The sequence below is a fragment of the Aythya ferina genome, assembly GCF_964211825.1.
Source record: "Aythya ferina genome assembly, contig: HAP1_SCAFFOLD_546, whole genome shotgun sequence".
Classification (NCBI taxonomy): Eukaryota; Metazoa; Chordata; class Aves; order Anseriformes; family Anatidae; genus Aythya; species Aythya ferina.
This window is the reverse complement of record NW_028181064.1, coordinates 78-15,107: the sequence shown is the minus strand read 5'-3', so window position 1 is coordinate 15,107 and position 15,030 is coordinate 78. Positions and strand designations below refer to the sequence as shown.

Here is a 15,030-nt window from a genome sequence, read left to right as displayed (position 1 = left end):
TAGCTCAACCTTTCTTTTACACAGGAAGAAAAATCTAGGAGCATAACAGATTACACACCAAAAACAAAAACATGTAAATAAACAATGTAATAATATCACTCGCAGAAAAAAGAAAAAAAAAAAAAAAACAAAAAACAAAAAACAAAAAACAACACGGACAGGCGGCGACTCCCCTTCTCCTGTGGGGCAAGACATTAAGCGGTGTCCATCTGTCCCTGCATGGGAAATGGATGCTGGAAGTGGGCTTCTCACTATCGCTGCTTTGGGTAGTTGTGGAGTAATTGCCTTAACCGTTCCCTCATTAATGGAAATGGTTAACCCAACGAAAGTTAGAACAAATGATGGGGATTCTCCCCTCTGAACACAGGCCAAGAGAGCTGGAGTTGTTCATCACGGAGAAGAAAAAGCTCCAGGGAGAGCTAATTGCCGCCTTTCAGTGCCTAAAGGTGGCTTATAAAAAAAGTTGGAGAGCAACTTTTTGCTCAGACAGATAATGACAGGGCAAGGAAGTTTCCAAACTAAAAGAGAAAGAGGGGAGTTAGATTAGATGTTATGAGACCAGGGGAAAGGATAGAGGAAGACAGACACTGAGAAGGGCAGAGGAATCAAAAAAGATCAAGAGACGAGTGGGACAGAGGAAGGAGTAACAGTGGTAGCTGGACAGAGGAATTGCAGGGAACGCTACTGCAGGCGTGCAGTACTGGGTGCTGCAGTATCAGTGCTTTTATCATTGATGGGCAGTACCAGTTGTGGTTGCAGTGCAAGCAGTTGTCACAAAGTCTCAGGAGAGCATAGAAGCACAAGAGGAGCGTGGGGCATAATGGCTTTCTCAGGGTTGCAGAGTAGAGTGCAATGGTCCTAAATGGGTGAGTGCGGTAACATGGCTACCCAGCAGACACCCAGATGCCCGGATAGGTCCTGTGTGCCACTATGTTGGCTCCTGAGTACCACGCACACGCCAGCAGTCAACAAAGCATGCAGAGGCAAGTTAGCAGCAAGAAACGGATGCACAGGAGAGAATGTCCCTGTGCAGGCTGCACCCATCCCACTCCCTGCCCTGCCAGCATTTGCAGTGTGGCACCATTCCACTCCCTCCCCATGCACCTTGACACTCCAACCACCCTGACCTATGGAGGGCTTCACTGAGCCCTGGCTGCAGCATGCACACGTGAGTTCCTTTGTTCCAGTACGCAAAAGGCAGCATTTATTCAGAGCTTCTTTTAAACTTCAAGGTAGTATTGCATCTGGATGACGGGTTTGGAGGGATTACATTTCACAGAAAACCCATGAGAAATAAATGTCTGGTGGACAGAGGTAACAAAATTCACACCGTATACAGTTGCGCTATTTATCTACAGTTGTCAAAAATACAAAGAAATTAGATAAAAAAGGTTGCTTGGTCAAAACATTAATGAAATATACGTTCCAAATGCATAGGAATCACAGAGTGATCAAACAAAGACAGTAAGTGTCTTAAAGCTTTAGAGCTTTCAAGAGCTGCTGTGGTCACATGACTAAAGGAAAGCTACCGAGTTTGTTCACCAAGACAGGTGTTCAGATTAAAGACAGGGAAAAAAAATTACACTCTACCACCAGGCATCTTTGCTGGAGGGGAGCAAGGGCATGAACAGAACGCAGCAGATATTTCAACTTTTCCTTATGGTATCTGTATGTTTTAAAGAAACCTCTCTGGCAAAAGCAAGGTCAGTTTGCAGATACTATCTAAGGAAACAGTAAGAGACAGCAACAAATAATGCGTGTCACGGATGGGATCACTCATTGTACTGCACAATGACCAAGAACAATGATCTCAGAGCTGAAAAGCAAATCTCTTTCCCCAAAGAGTACCCTGAAGCCTGAACGTCTTCAATAAACATTTTATTGATGAGTTTTCTCAATGTCCTCGGTATTTCTCTGAGGGAGAGGTAGGCTCTCATGGGGCTACTTCATGCTCCCGTGCTCTGAGAAGTCAGAAACAACATGATTGTCCCCTGTCAATAACCACTTTGTAGTTCAGAGTCCTTCAATTCCCACTGGTTCGCGTGCATGGATACGAGAAGTACTAATTCCAACTTCATCACCTGTAGAAAACACACAAGGTAAAGGTAGTTGATCCTCAGAAGATATTCAACTTTGTACTATATAGCCCTGCATCTTTATGTAGAAGCAGTCATTCACCTCCCTTCCTTCACTCCTCCCCAAGTGTCAGAAGTTATTTTTACCTGTTCTGATCAGAGGAGCTTTATTCTAAATTGGAATGTTTATACTTCTGTCAGTTTCAGCTTCACTTTTAGAGAGAAAGAAGCCAGAAAGCTACGTGTGTCTTACATACATCGTACATTTGTTTGAGGGTTTACCCTTTGAACAATAAGAACTAAATTAGTCAGGATTCCATTCCTATATCCTTTTTTGTTTTTCTTTTTCCTCTTCTTAAACAGACTATTGTGTGATCTTATAAAACCCTAAACACAATTTTTTAACACACAGAGCACTGCATGTTCAAGCCTGCTACAGCGATTTCTAGTAGTTTCTACCTCAGGAATTAATGTTTCCCTTGTCTTCTGCACTTCCTAGTATGTGCACCTGTTTACTTAGGTAACTGATACTCAGTTTTGTTCCAGTCTTTCCTTCCTCCCACACTGCTGAGGGAGCAAACGGCTTTGTGGTGCTTAGCTGCCTGCACACCACAGGCACATACAGAGTACAAATCTCTACCCATCAGAGAATCGGTTACTGGCATTCCAAGCACTGTCCACATGCTGGAGGAAGAACTCCACTGTTTTCTCTGAAAAAGAGGCAGAGAAGAAAATAGGATACAGTACAGAGTGATCATGCAGTCCAATAGGCACAGCCTCATACCGTGAAGAGATACAAGAACAGAACTTTCACCTGCAACATTATCAGACAGTATTTAACAGCCTGGATTAAAGCATGTTCATACACACCTTCTTTGTAATATGTTTATCACATAGACACAACTGTAAATATTACAAGAAGCTTGCAAAGACAAGAAGTGAAAAGATGTCTAATTCTTACTACAGCCTAGACCTCGCAAACAGGGATAGTTGTATGACTGGGAAGAAGTGACAGCAGCCCCGAGCTACATTTTGCAGTCAGACAGTTAAACTACATGTTCAGCTCTACATTATCTCAATGGATACATGGAACTGTTCTATAAAGAACATGGAAAGTCCTATCATAATGGAATTAATGGAAATTAATAGAAAGTCCTATATTAAGTTTATACTGAAAATAGTATTTGGGAAAGAGAATGCCGAAACACCACATGAAGTCAGCTAACTAACCCAGTTCAACACAGAACATGTGAGACTGGAGCAACCTCAAGCAGAGTTGTACGAGCCTTAGTACTCTGGAGGATGCCTTTCTCTGTAAGGCTGTAAGCTGCAAGTCAGTTGCCCAGAGCAACAGGACGAATGCTAAAGATGAACTCTATCTCCAGTACACACCCAAGTAAATCACTAGTGCACCAGGTAGTGGCTTACAGTATCAAATGCATGCCTTTCGGTGCTACTCGTTTAATTTCTGCAGAAGGTACAGAAACAGATGCCTGCTTGAATCTCACACTGATGAGCCACAAATCAAAATGACCTTACTGTAGCTGACTCTCAGAAGTTTTAGCCTTGTATGGAGAGTCATCCTTTGGCTGGGAGCAGTTCTAGCTACGTTTTGAAGTGGCAGAGTGTTCAAACCTCATGCAGAGGAGTGGAAGAAGCACAGAGTGGCGCATAGAAACAGAAGTTCGCGGCATCAAAGGAGCAAGAAACTGGGAACTGAGATACATGCAGCTTTTACGCTACAGATGCGGAACTGGGAAATAAAGGACTGGGAGAGATGGAGAAAAACACTTGTGGTCCTTGTTTGCAAGGCTTAAAAGCAACCTGGGAAGACAAAATGTATATAGTCTGATCTTTCCTACAGTACATATTCCCTCTATAGAAGCTCACCTCTTCCTCCTTCAGAGGCCTAAAGACGTCTCCAGGATTCAGGAGATGTTTCTGCAAAACTGTCTGATGTGGTAAGTCTGTACAATACAGGAACATAAAGCAATCTGCCTGACAAGAGCATGCGTTGACTTGTCGTTGGCCAGTTGCTCAAACACATGCCCTCACCTCCTGGAATAAGGGCACACAACATGTTTTCCTTGAATTAAACACAACTACAGATAGATTTAGCTCATAGGGTTCCAGCTGATTATGCTCACTACAGAACCAAGATAAGAGAAACTACTGCAATGTAAGTAGTTATGCTAATAACAAGATCCCACAGTGAAACCAAAGCAGAAGCTTAAGGGAACAGATTGGTCACAAACCATTCTCCGTGACGGTAACATCCAGGTGAGAACTTCCATACTTGTGGATATGTTCGACACCCTCTTGTACACTGTCCACAACCTCAATGCAGCTCTCCAGATCTCCATGTTCGTCATGGAGAGATTTCACTTCTGAGGGGTTGAATGTCAAGTAAGAGGCAAACTTTGGGCCAGCATGAATCTTCACCTGCAATACCAGAAGTATTTTGTGCTGTAGATTGTACCAATGCGTAACAGGCAAAAAGTGCAGCTTGTTGTTCTGGGTATAGCTAGGATAGAGTTAATTTTTTTCATAGCAGTCCCTATACTGCTACATTTTGGATTTTTGCCTTAAACAAACCACTGTTTTGGCTGTTGCTAAACAGTGCTCACACAATTCCAAGGCTTTCTCTTCTCCCCCCACAGTGAGAAGGCCGAGGGTCTGCTAAAAGTTAGGAGAGCACATAACCACAACCGATTCAAACTTAACCAAAGGGATAGCCTATGCCATATAATGTCAAAGTCAGCAATATAAAATGAGGGGAGGGGAGTTTCGAGGAAGGCAGATATTTCCAGGTTTGCAAGTCTCCCCTACAAAAGACCTTACCTGTTTTTATCCTTTTCTTTTGTAAACTGACACCCGCTCTCTCCAAAGTGTATGTTTCAGACACAAAAGAGTTACTGGGCCCAAAACAAGGCAAGGACTTTCAGTTATTTTACGATCCTGATGAAGAAGATCTAATGCATCGTCAATCTCTGAATTTAATCGTAGCAGCTAAGACACCTTAACAATGAGAGGGAGGAGTGGAGGAGCAGGTGCCGATCTCTTCTCTCAGGTGACAGCGACAGGACCCAAGGGAATGGCATAGAGCTGTGACAGGGGAGGGTCAGGCTGGATGTTAGGGAAAGGTTCTGCACCAAGAGGTGGCAGGGCACTGGAACAGGCTCCCAGGACAGTGGTCACAGCACTGAGCCTGCTGGAATTCAAGAAGTGTTTGGGCAACGCTCCAAGATGCATGGTCTGATTTCTGGGTGGTCCTGTGTGGAGCTAGGGGTTGAACTTGGTAGTCCTCATGGGTCCTTTGCAACTCAGGGTATTCTATGAAAAAAAAAAAAACACAAAACAAAACACAACCAAACCAGACATTAAAAAAAAAAAAAAGACAAAAAGAAAACACAAGCGAGTGAGGACTTGCTCCTGACTAGCTATCTGGCAAGCTTCTCTTAATATGACTTTAACATTATCAGAACATGACCTATTTTACCATGTTTTCCTGCATCAATCACTGCTTGTATACACTATTTGCCAAATGGAAATGCTATGTGAAAAATCCATGTTTTGAGTGTAATTTAAGTACTTCACAAATATTTCTCTCGTGATGCATCTCTGCTACAAAACATTATGCATGTCAAAGCAATTATGTAGGACAGTGGCCTTTGTTCCTGTGGAACAGTGGGAGGGGGAAATAATGGGCGGGAAAATGGGTGGGAATAAAGGCAAGTGAGACAAAATGTTCAAAATATGTGGATGAAGCAGATTAGAGGAGGAGAAACATAAAATGGGAAACGACTGAGGTAAGAAGGTAAGTTAATAGATTTAATCAGAATAGTATTTGGGTCCGGGAGGTTGCCAGCCAGGAAGTCAGAATTAAGAGTAGTAGAGAAAGGGTTGGGGAAATGCTCTTCCAAGGCAGAGAATGATTTTTTTCTATGTAAAAGGAAGTAGTTGTATCCCAGCAATGGCATGCAGCCACCCCAAAGAAGCTGCTTGCAGATCGTTTCTATGGAAAAGCTTGGGGTTGCATGGAGAAGCCAAGAAAGCTCTCCGAAAAGAGTACAAAGGTGTACAAAGAGACATGTGGGTAACGTAAGTGTTATGTTATCATAAAACTACATAGGGCTATGTCAGCAAGACCAAGGGCTCCTAAAATGAACAACAAGTAAATAAAACAAAACAAAAGCCAACACAAGTATAAATGACTAACCTGTTCTACTCTCAACGTGTCTATGATCTGATCAAACAACGGGGTTCTCAGCAGGTCTCAGTGAATTAGGAGTGTTTCCCGAGCATCACAGGCAGCAGTATATTCACACTTTGAGTCTCTGACTGAGGTTTAAGAGTAAACAATTGGTTACGTAACATTTATGACAAAGAATTTGAAGAGCACGTGAATTATTATTACGTATGGTTATAATAATATATTAATATATATATTAATATAATATAATAATAATATATTAATATAATAATATAATAATAATAATAATATTATAACCATACCACATATTCCAAATGTGTAGTTCAGTTACACTCATGGTATCCAAGTCACCCTCTCACAGCTTACTTACTCATGTGGCCTTCTCCACGCTGGCATCTGTGTCCACATACACATGACAGATCCATTCACCGTGTCCCATCACTGGAATTCCCTTAGCAGCTTTCTGGATATTCCTGACTAGCTGGGATGAACCATGTGGAATGATTAGATCTACCAGCTTCTCCAAATGGCAGACATCTTCCACTTCCTTGCTTGTATTCACACGTGAAAGTTGTGACACAAACAGTCAATGGCCTGAATTCTCAAGCTCTGCCTGTGCTTTTTCTACATGCTACAGCACAAAAGTTGTTGCTTTAATTCTAGACACTTACTACTTGCGCTGCATCTTTGACTCCATGAATGGAGAGTGCTTCTTGAGTCAGATGATGAAGGATTTGATTGCTGTATGCTGCCTCTTTCCCTCCTTTTATTAGCAAGCCATTTCCGCTAGCTATGGCCAAAGAAGACACCTGTCAGAAGGGAATTAAAACAACAACAACAACAACAACAACAAAGTGATCTGACTCCTCTGGGAGAATAACATCTGCAAAATAGAGTAAGAACAGGATTTTGCATTCTGCTGACTTACTCAATATTAATATACAGCACCAAGAATTTTTTCCGAGTCAGAACGTGTAACTCCAGAAATGAAGTATCTTAACGTTTCAGAAACAAACTTGAGCTTCAGGGTACTACTGGCAAAGGGAGACTGCAGTAAGTCAAAGGAAACCCTGAACATAGGCTCTGGCACAAATTCGCTAGCTGTATGAAACTATTTCAGATGCAAGAACTCTTATCCCTAATCATTCTGGCTGGAAGTAGCTAATGAGCTCTTCCTACGACGAACATTTTACTTGTGCTCTCTTATACAGAAGCCTTTTGTTTAATCACGCTGATTTTACGTTTATAACCAGAAGGTGTCCTTGCCTATGGCAGGGGGGAGTAGATGACCTTCAAGTTCCCTTCCAGCACAAATCATTCTATGATTCTATGACACCTCCCACTAGACCAGATTGCTCAAAGCCCCATCCAACTTGGCCTTAAATACTTCCAGGGATGGGGCATTCACAACTTCCCCAAGCAGCCTGTTCCAGTGCCTCACCACCCATAGTAAACAATTTCTTCCTTTATTCTAATCTACATCTACCCTTTTAGTTTAAAGCCATTACTCCTTGTCCTGTCATTACACTCCCTGACAAAAAGTCCCTCCCCAGCTTACCCGAAGCCTGCTTCAGGTACTAGAGGGCCACTATAAGGTCTCCTCAGAGCCCTCTCTTCTCTAGGCTAAGCAACCCCAGTTCTCTCAGCCTGTCTTCATAGGAGAGGTCCTCCAGCCCTCATCAACTTCGTGGCCCTGCTCTGGACCTGCTCTAACACATTTATTTCTTATGTTGGAGTCCCCAGAGCTGAATGCAGCACTGCAGGTGGGGCCTCACAGGAGTGGAGTAGAGAGCGAGAATCACCTCCCTGGACCTTCTGGTCATACTTTTGATGTGGCTCACGATACGGCTGGCTTTCTGGTTTGCAACTGCACATCGCTGGCTCATGTAGAGCTTTTCATCCATCAACACTCCCAAGTCCTTCTCTGCAGGGCTGCTCCCAATCCACTCATCAACAAGCCTGCATTCATTCTTGGGAGTGCCTTGATGACGGTGGTGAACCTTGCACTTAGCCTTCTTGAACTTCACGAGGTTCTCATGTACCAACCCCTTAAGCATGTCAAGGTCAACTCAGACCAACTCCTTTTCCCTACTAGTGTCCTCTGGGTAAAAAACAGTCACCGTGTTTGATATTCTACCTCATCCTGCTGTCCACAATTTGAAAAGAATACTGAAAAAATAAGGAAGACTTCAGAAAGATCCTTGTCAATTAGTGGAACCTTGCTGTACCCAGATACTGTGTGTCTTTAACATACAAAACTAGACATTAAAATGCAATTTGATTGTATCTTGTTAACAATCTGCCTCTCCGAAGATCAGCATCACGAAGGAAAGCTGCAGAGACAAGCTTATTTAAATAAATAAAAAACATCCAATCTGTAATGGGTTTGAAAACAGTTTGTTCCCTTTAGATAGTAATAGAGCACGGCTGTACTTCAGAACAATTGGATTTCTTGAAATCTGTAAGAAGCAGTCTGTGAAATATGATCTCAGAACTTCGCCTTGTAAGTACTAGAGACAAACATGCTATTGTATATTGTTATAAATGACTGAGTCCCAAATAGGGTTACAATCAAAGTTTACAGTTTATTAAAGGAACAGAGGTAAGCAAACAGCACTGGGTGCGCTGGGAGTCTCTGCTCCACGAAGACGCACACCAGTTACATCAGGCAGCTGGTTTTTATGCTCCTAGGCTAATACATATTCATCACCACTTTTGGAAAAGGCAGGGGTATTATAATTAGTTTCCCGGAACCCGAACCATCCCACGGATGCATGCGTATCAGTCTCCAGTGGTCCCTCTGAGGGTCGCTCATACTGAAGGCTCGTAGTCTTCCTCACAAGTTTTGTCCTTCAGTCGTTCTTCAGCTTCCCCCCCCCCTCCCCTTATTTAGTAGTCTCTGGGCCAGATGCCAGAAAGTTGTGTCTCATGCAATAGTCAGCAGTTATCTCAAAAAACTCCCCCCTATTCTCTTATCTCCCAGACCCGAGTCTCAAGGTTTACCCTTCAAACCCTCTATCAACACGAACTGCTAGACCATTCGTTTGCAAGATACAAGAACTATATACACTAACCACTCTGTTTCTCTTGGACTTGTGGTTATTTATACAAGGGGATGTAAGACAGAAGGTCACATTTCATTATGAGGCCCTAGCATTGTTCCATATTGACACGAATCAGATGAACATATTTCACAGTCCCCCATCTCCTTTTTCATGGTATTGATCCGTGTTTTCCTTTCCAATCGAGTCAATACTTGCCAAATTGGTATCAATTTTGGATATTCTTTTCTTTTTATTATCGTCAGGCAATGGGTTTTCTCTTCTCCCTGGTTCTGGGTCAACAGTGTGAGAAACTCTGTAGCCAGTAACTTAGGCCCAGGCGAGGACCTCAGTGAAGAAGTAATTTGTTCGCGATTGCAATGGCGGGCGCCCCACAAGCAGGAGAGCGCACCTACTAGTTCCAAAACACAGTTTATATACTTTTTGATGACAGGACCCTCCCCTGTTTCCCCACTGACTGGGTAATCCAGGTTCACCATCTATCCGATGCTTCACAAACAATGCATGGCCTTCACTTGCCGGCCTGTTAAATTTCAAATTTCTTTTGACATTTTTCCTGCTTGGAGTGGTAATGTTTCTTCGCTTGTCTGACTTGACACCGTGATTTTCACCTAATTGTCCTAAGAAGTCTGGTTGTCTGCATTTTACAAGGTTGCCTGCTAAGCTTTCTTATCACTGTAAGCATATCTCAGTACCACATTCCTGCCCTCTAAACAACGTAACTCTGCAAAAACAACATTCCTATTCCCACAACAGGTACTGCAGATATTTGCATTCCTTGTATAACTGGAGTGTATCAGTCTGGTAATAGAAGGTATTAAACATGGAATTATTAACAATTCTCCACATATCCACAATACAACCATCCTCATTTTAGCAAAACAATCACTGCCAATAAAGCCCCCTCCCATAATCTTCTTAGATCGATTCCATTCCAAGTTTGAACTGGGACGTGTGCAATCTTCTTCATTTCTTTTACAAGTTCATTTACAGCTTTTCTTTCTGTTGTGGTTTAACCCAGCTGGCAGCTAAACACCACACGGCCATTCACTCACCTCACCCCCTCCCTCTCTGGGATGGGAGAGAGAAATGGGAAAGTGAAGCCTGTGAGGTGAGATAAAGACAAGAAAATAACAATAATAAATAATCATAAATAATAATAATGACAATAATGATGATAGTTCTACTACTACTCATGTGTATGAAACAAGTGATGCACAATGCAATTGCTCACCACCGCTGATGCCCAGCTGTCCGATGCCCAGCCTAACCCCGAGCAGTCCAGCCCTCCTCCCAGCTCTTGCTGCACCCCCAGCCTGCTCGCTGGCAGGACAGTGAGAAGCTGAAACGTCCTTGGCTTGGTGTAAGCACGGCTCTGCAACAATTAAAACATCAGCATGTTATCAGCGCTCTTCTCATCCTAAACCAAAACGTAGCATTCTACCAGCTACTAGGAAGAAACACCTTCATCATTAATCTCTAAACAGCAATTACTAAGGTTAGATTTTCCACAGACTTCTTCTTGTGCTAGTAAATAATCCAAAGCTAAGCGATTTTGATACATAAGTAGATAAGTAGTCCTCATCTTGGTATTTTGCTTTGCAATTAAGCCAAGCGCACCTCCGGTTTTATTTACAACTATTTCCATTACAGCTTGTAACCTAGTTATTCTATTAAGCATATATATTGGGGTCCTATAGCCCCAGGATCCGTCTTCTGCCCATGTAGCTGGATCATAATAGGCAAGACGCCTTCAGTCAAGGGGTTGGGCCCACTTTCAGGGTCAATTTGGGCTTGTGATACCGTTCAGCCTGCCGGGGTGATCCAGCTCCTGGAAAACGAATCACAATTTTATATGGGTTTAAAAAGAAAAGTTCTTACGTTATTTTCTCGGGACAACCTCACCTTAGTGTGGGAGAAGTCCGGTCGAGGCCCTCTCACTCGGCAGTCAATATCCATCGCCTCCCTCGGTAGACCATACACACTGCAGTGGAGGGTCCTGCCCCGGTCTTGCCTTCTCCCTTTCCTCCCTTTAGGCTTGTCCCCTTTATTTGGCGTCCTTAATTCATGCAGAGCCTCATTGCCAGAATATTAGTTCTTCTTTAGCTTTAGTTTCAGTTCCCCAGGAGTGGACTCAACCCTCCAGGTTTCGGTAGTTACTGGTCCTTTTATTCTGGATCTGTGGATCCAACCCCTTTCCGCTGTTCTCACAGCTGTTTCAGTAGTAAGTAAAACTTACTACTTACAGTCCCTCCCATCGGGGGCTCAATGATTCTTCCCTCCAGGTTTTTATTAAGACCTTGTCTCCTGGTTGTATCTTATGAATAGCAAATCCTAAAGGTGGTGTTTGAGCCATCATTCCAATTTCTCTTAGCTCTTGTAACCTCCTTCCAATGGTAATTACGTATTTCTGGATGCTACGCTCCTCAACTACATTTTTCCTAGAGGCATCCCTTGAGAATAAGGCATACCATATAACATTTCATATGGCGATAATCCGCTCTCACTGTGTGGTTTAGTTCTTATGTTTAAAAGTGCCAATGGTAAGCATTTCATCCAGGGCATTTGTGTCTCGATCATTAATTTAGCCAAGTGTTGTTTTAGTGTTTGATTCAATCTTTCTACTTTCCCTGAGCTTTGTGGGTGCCACGGAGTATGGTATTCCCACTGAATACCTAATGATTGACATAATAATTTTATTATTTTAGAAGCAAAGTGTGTGCCCTGATCAAAATCAATGTACTGGATTATCCCATATTTAGGTATCAGGTGTTCTAATAGAGCTTTTACCACCATTTGTGCCATAGCTCGAGCTACGGGATAAGCTTCTACCCATTGTGTTAAATGATCTGCTATTTCCCATAGATATTTTATCCTCCCTACCTTGGGCAATTCAGTGAAATCAACTTGTACTTTCTCAAAAGGCCTGTAAGCTGTTTTTGTCCCTCCCGTGGCTGCTTGTCAAAACACTTTCTTATTTATCTTCTGACAAGTTAAGCAACGTTGCGTAATTTGTTTTGCTATTTCAAACAAAAAAAAAAAAAAAAAAAAAAACACACAGCTTCCTGCTGAGGCAGAACTATTAACATTCCTACATCCTCCTTCCCTGCTCATTCAACTTCAAAGGGCTCTGTTAAATACTACATGCCACACCTTTAACACCGGGGACAACTCTTTTAACGCTTCCTTTATCTTTCTCCAGCCTGTACTTTTCTCACGCCAACACCAAAGGCTCAGTCAAGAGCCAATTAATTCCACTCCTTTTCTCTCCAAGATGCTGAAACAACGTATCAGTATACTACACTTCATCCTATTTTCCTTCTCTCCTCCAAAACATGAATTGCCAGATAGTGTTATAGTCCACTGATCCATAAAGTGGCCATTTAGCTTATATAGTGGCCACCACTGATTGCAATACTTAGTGAAAGTCCTCTTCCTTTCTGCGCTCCCAGTTCTAACAATATCCTTTGAATGTGCCAGTGTGCACCCAAGGAGGCTTTCTTTAAAACATCTTTGTTTTGGATATTACTCATTCCTTTGATTTTCCATTCCCTTTTATTTATTTATTACTATTCCTTATTAGTTACTGTCCTTTGTTTCAATTTCCACGCAAACCTTTTTACTGTGGGTTTTTACTATCTTTTCCTAATCTTCTTCCCAAATGTCCCAGTTCTCTGGGATTAAATGCCTCTTCCCGCATACAAACTTTACTATTTCAGGTTATTAAGGAGCCCCGTTCCATGTTCCAATCATAAATCCATGGAACTTCAGGAAAAGAGCTGAAGCACTCAGCCTTTCATCTTCTAGACAAACATTACCACCTTTTCCACAAAATTTACATTTCAACAGGACCGAATTTCGAGCCAAATGCCAAGTTTTCTCATGCACTTTGTTAATAAGCCCATACAAAACAAGGAATCACTCCTGTGTATCCGTCAATAAATACCATTTAAAAAGGCATTGACACCTAAATAAATTCACTCTCCCCCTTCTTACCAAATTGCCAGGGCTCAAGCCCAAACCACCACAGAAAGGACTCTCTCCGTTCTACCGCTTTGATAATCAGTCAGCCCCCTCCACCTCTCCAGTACTTGGCAAACTGACCAAACGCCACAGCAAATACACCAACACTTCTAAACTGTTAGTTACTTAGATAATGCTCCCGCCTTTTTTCTTGTCACACTCAAAGCATTTAAGAGCAAAAATAGGATCACAAGATACACTGCCAGGCCCACATATTGGGCACCACCAATCAAAACTTGGTGAAAACAGCACTTCTTTTTGGTCTGTCACGCACTTCGTTCGTCTCCGGCCGCTCCCCTCACGGAGAATACGGAACCGCGGATCGGAACTCCGCACTCGCTTCGCAGCTCACTAGAAGGTAAACTGTTAGTCTTCAATTGTTTCACCTTTACCGCAACTCAAGACTGAACTCTGAGCACTGACTCAATTCTGTGTATGCTATCTCCAGCTAGCTATCAGGCACACACTACTCCATGGAGAAGTCAAATTTCCTCGGTAATTGCTTACCCAAACCAGTATGAGATGCAATAGTAAACTATGGAGGAAGCAACCTCTCCTCTGCACTCAGAGTCCATCCTACTATCAGCTACAGCATGGGAGAGAAACCATATTATTCAGATGCAGAGGTATCAAAGATGATCCTCTGAAGTTACATCGGAGAACTTGAGGATGGGGGCTGGCAGGAAGAAAAGTAACAAGACAAGCCATCCTAAGTCTGTAAAAAAAGAAAAAAAAAAAAAGAAAGTTTGGGGGGGGGGAGTTGAGGGTGGGAAGCCAGTAAGATTCAGCCTGATAAAACAAATGAGATAAAGAAGAGGAGAATGGGAGAGTTTGGCTAGGCAAGGCAAGACACCCAGGAGGCAAAGGCTGGAGTCTAGGAAAGCAGACTAGAATTTGGCAAGGAAACATACTGGTTTTCTGTGAAGAACAGAGCGAGCAGCAAGGAAGCAATAATGGCAGAAAGGGAGACTACTGCCTTTTCCTTTCACATGAACTTTGCCTAGAGCAGACTCCCCTTCAGTATGAAACGAGGACAAACACTCACAAAATTCAGTTGTGAAGCTGCCCTTCGGCAGTCTCTTTTTAAGTGCCCATACCCATCCCTTGCTCCTCAAATACTTGCTCATATGTTAGAGAAATGCTCAATCAGTCTTGCTAAAGATACCGGCAGTAAGAGCCTAGACTTAGCTTTTACACGCTTGTGGAAAGATATCATTCTGCCTCAGTGCAAACATGCAGTATCAGTATGGGACAGACCACTCAGAGCCTAGAACTTCTACTTCGTGCTGATCTTGTCCGCATATATTCTTAACAGTTGCAGTTTGTTGTTAACGACCTATATTAAACATTTGATGTTTAATCGTAGCCTGCAATTCAGCTGTAGTCAGCATGGACAGAAAAGTGCTCATTGGTAGGAGCCTTGTAAGTTGCAAGTTAAGCAGGGAAGCTATGTGATAAGACACAGGCAGAAATTGCACCACCTGAATGTAAGCTAACTCCTTCTCTACGTTGGGTATCAAAAACCAACGCTGAATAACTCTCAGCATTGCAGAAGCAAGTCCCAAGAAGACTGTAGTTTTCTGTAGAAAAAAAAAAATGGGATGACAGCAGAATTCATTTCAGAAGAATACAAGCAGAAGTCTTTTGAGGCAAGACT

At 42.6% G+C, this 15,030-nt stretch overlaps 1 long non-coding RNA gene across 1 annotated transcript; it reads right to left on the bottom strand.

The window, feature by feature from the left end:
* Nucleotides 1-5,051: 5,051 nt before the first annotated feature.
* LOC311429290 lies at nt 5,052-13,717 on the bottom strand. Its single transcript, XR_014688216.1, has 4 exons — nt 10,585-13,717; nt 6,960-10,454; nt 6,295-6,416; nt 5,052-5,408 (listed from the first exon to the last, which is right to left on the bottom strand). It is a non-coding gene; the product is annotated as an uncharacterized lncRNA (long non-coding RNA).
* Nucleotides 13,718-15,030: the final 1,313 nt, after the last annotated feature.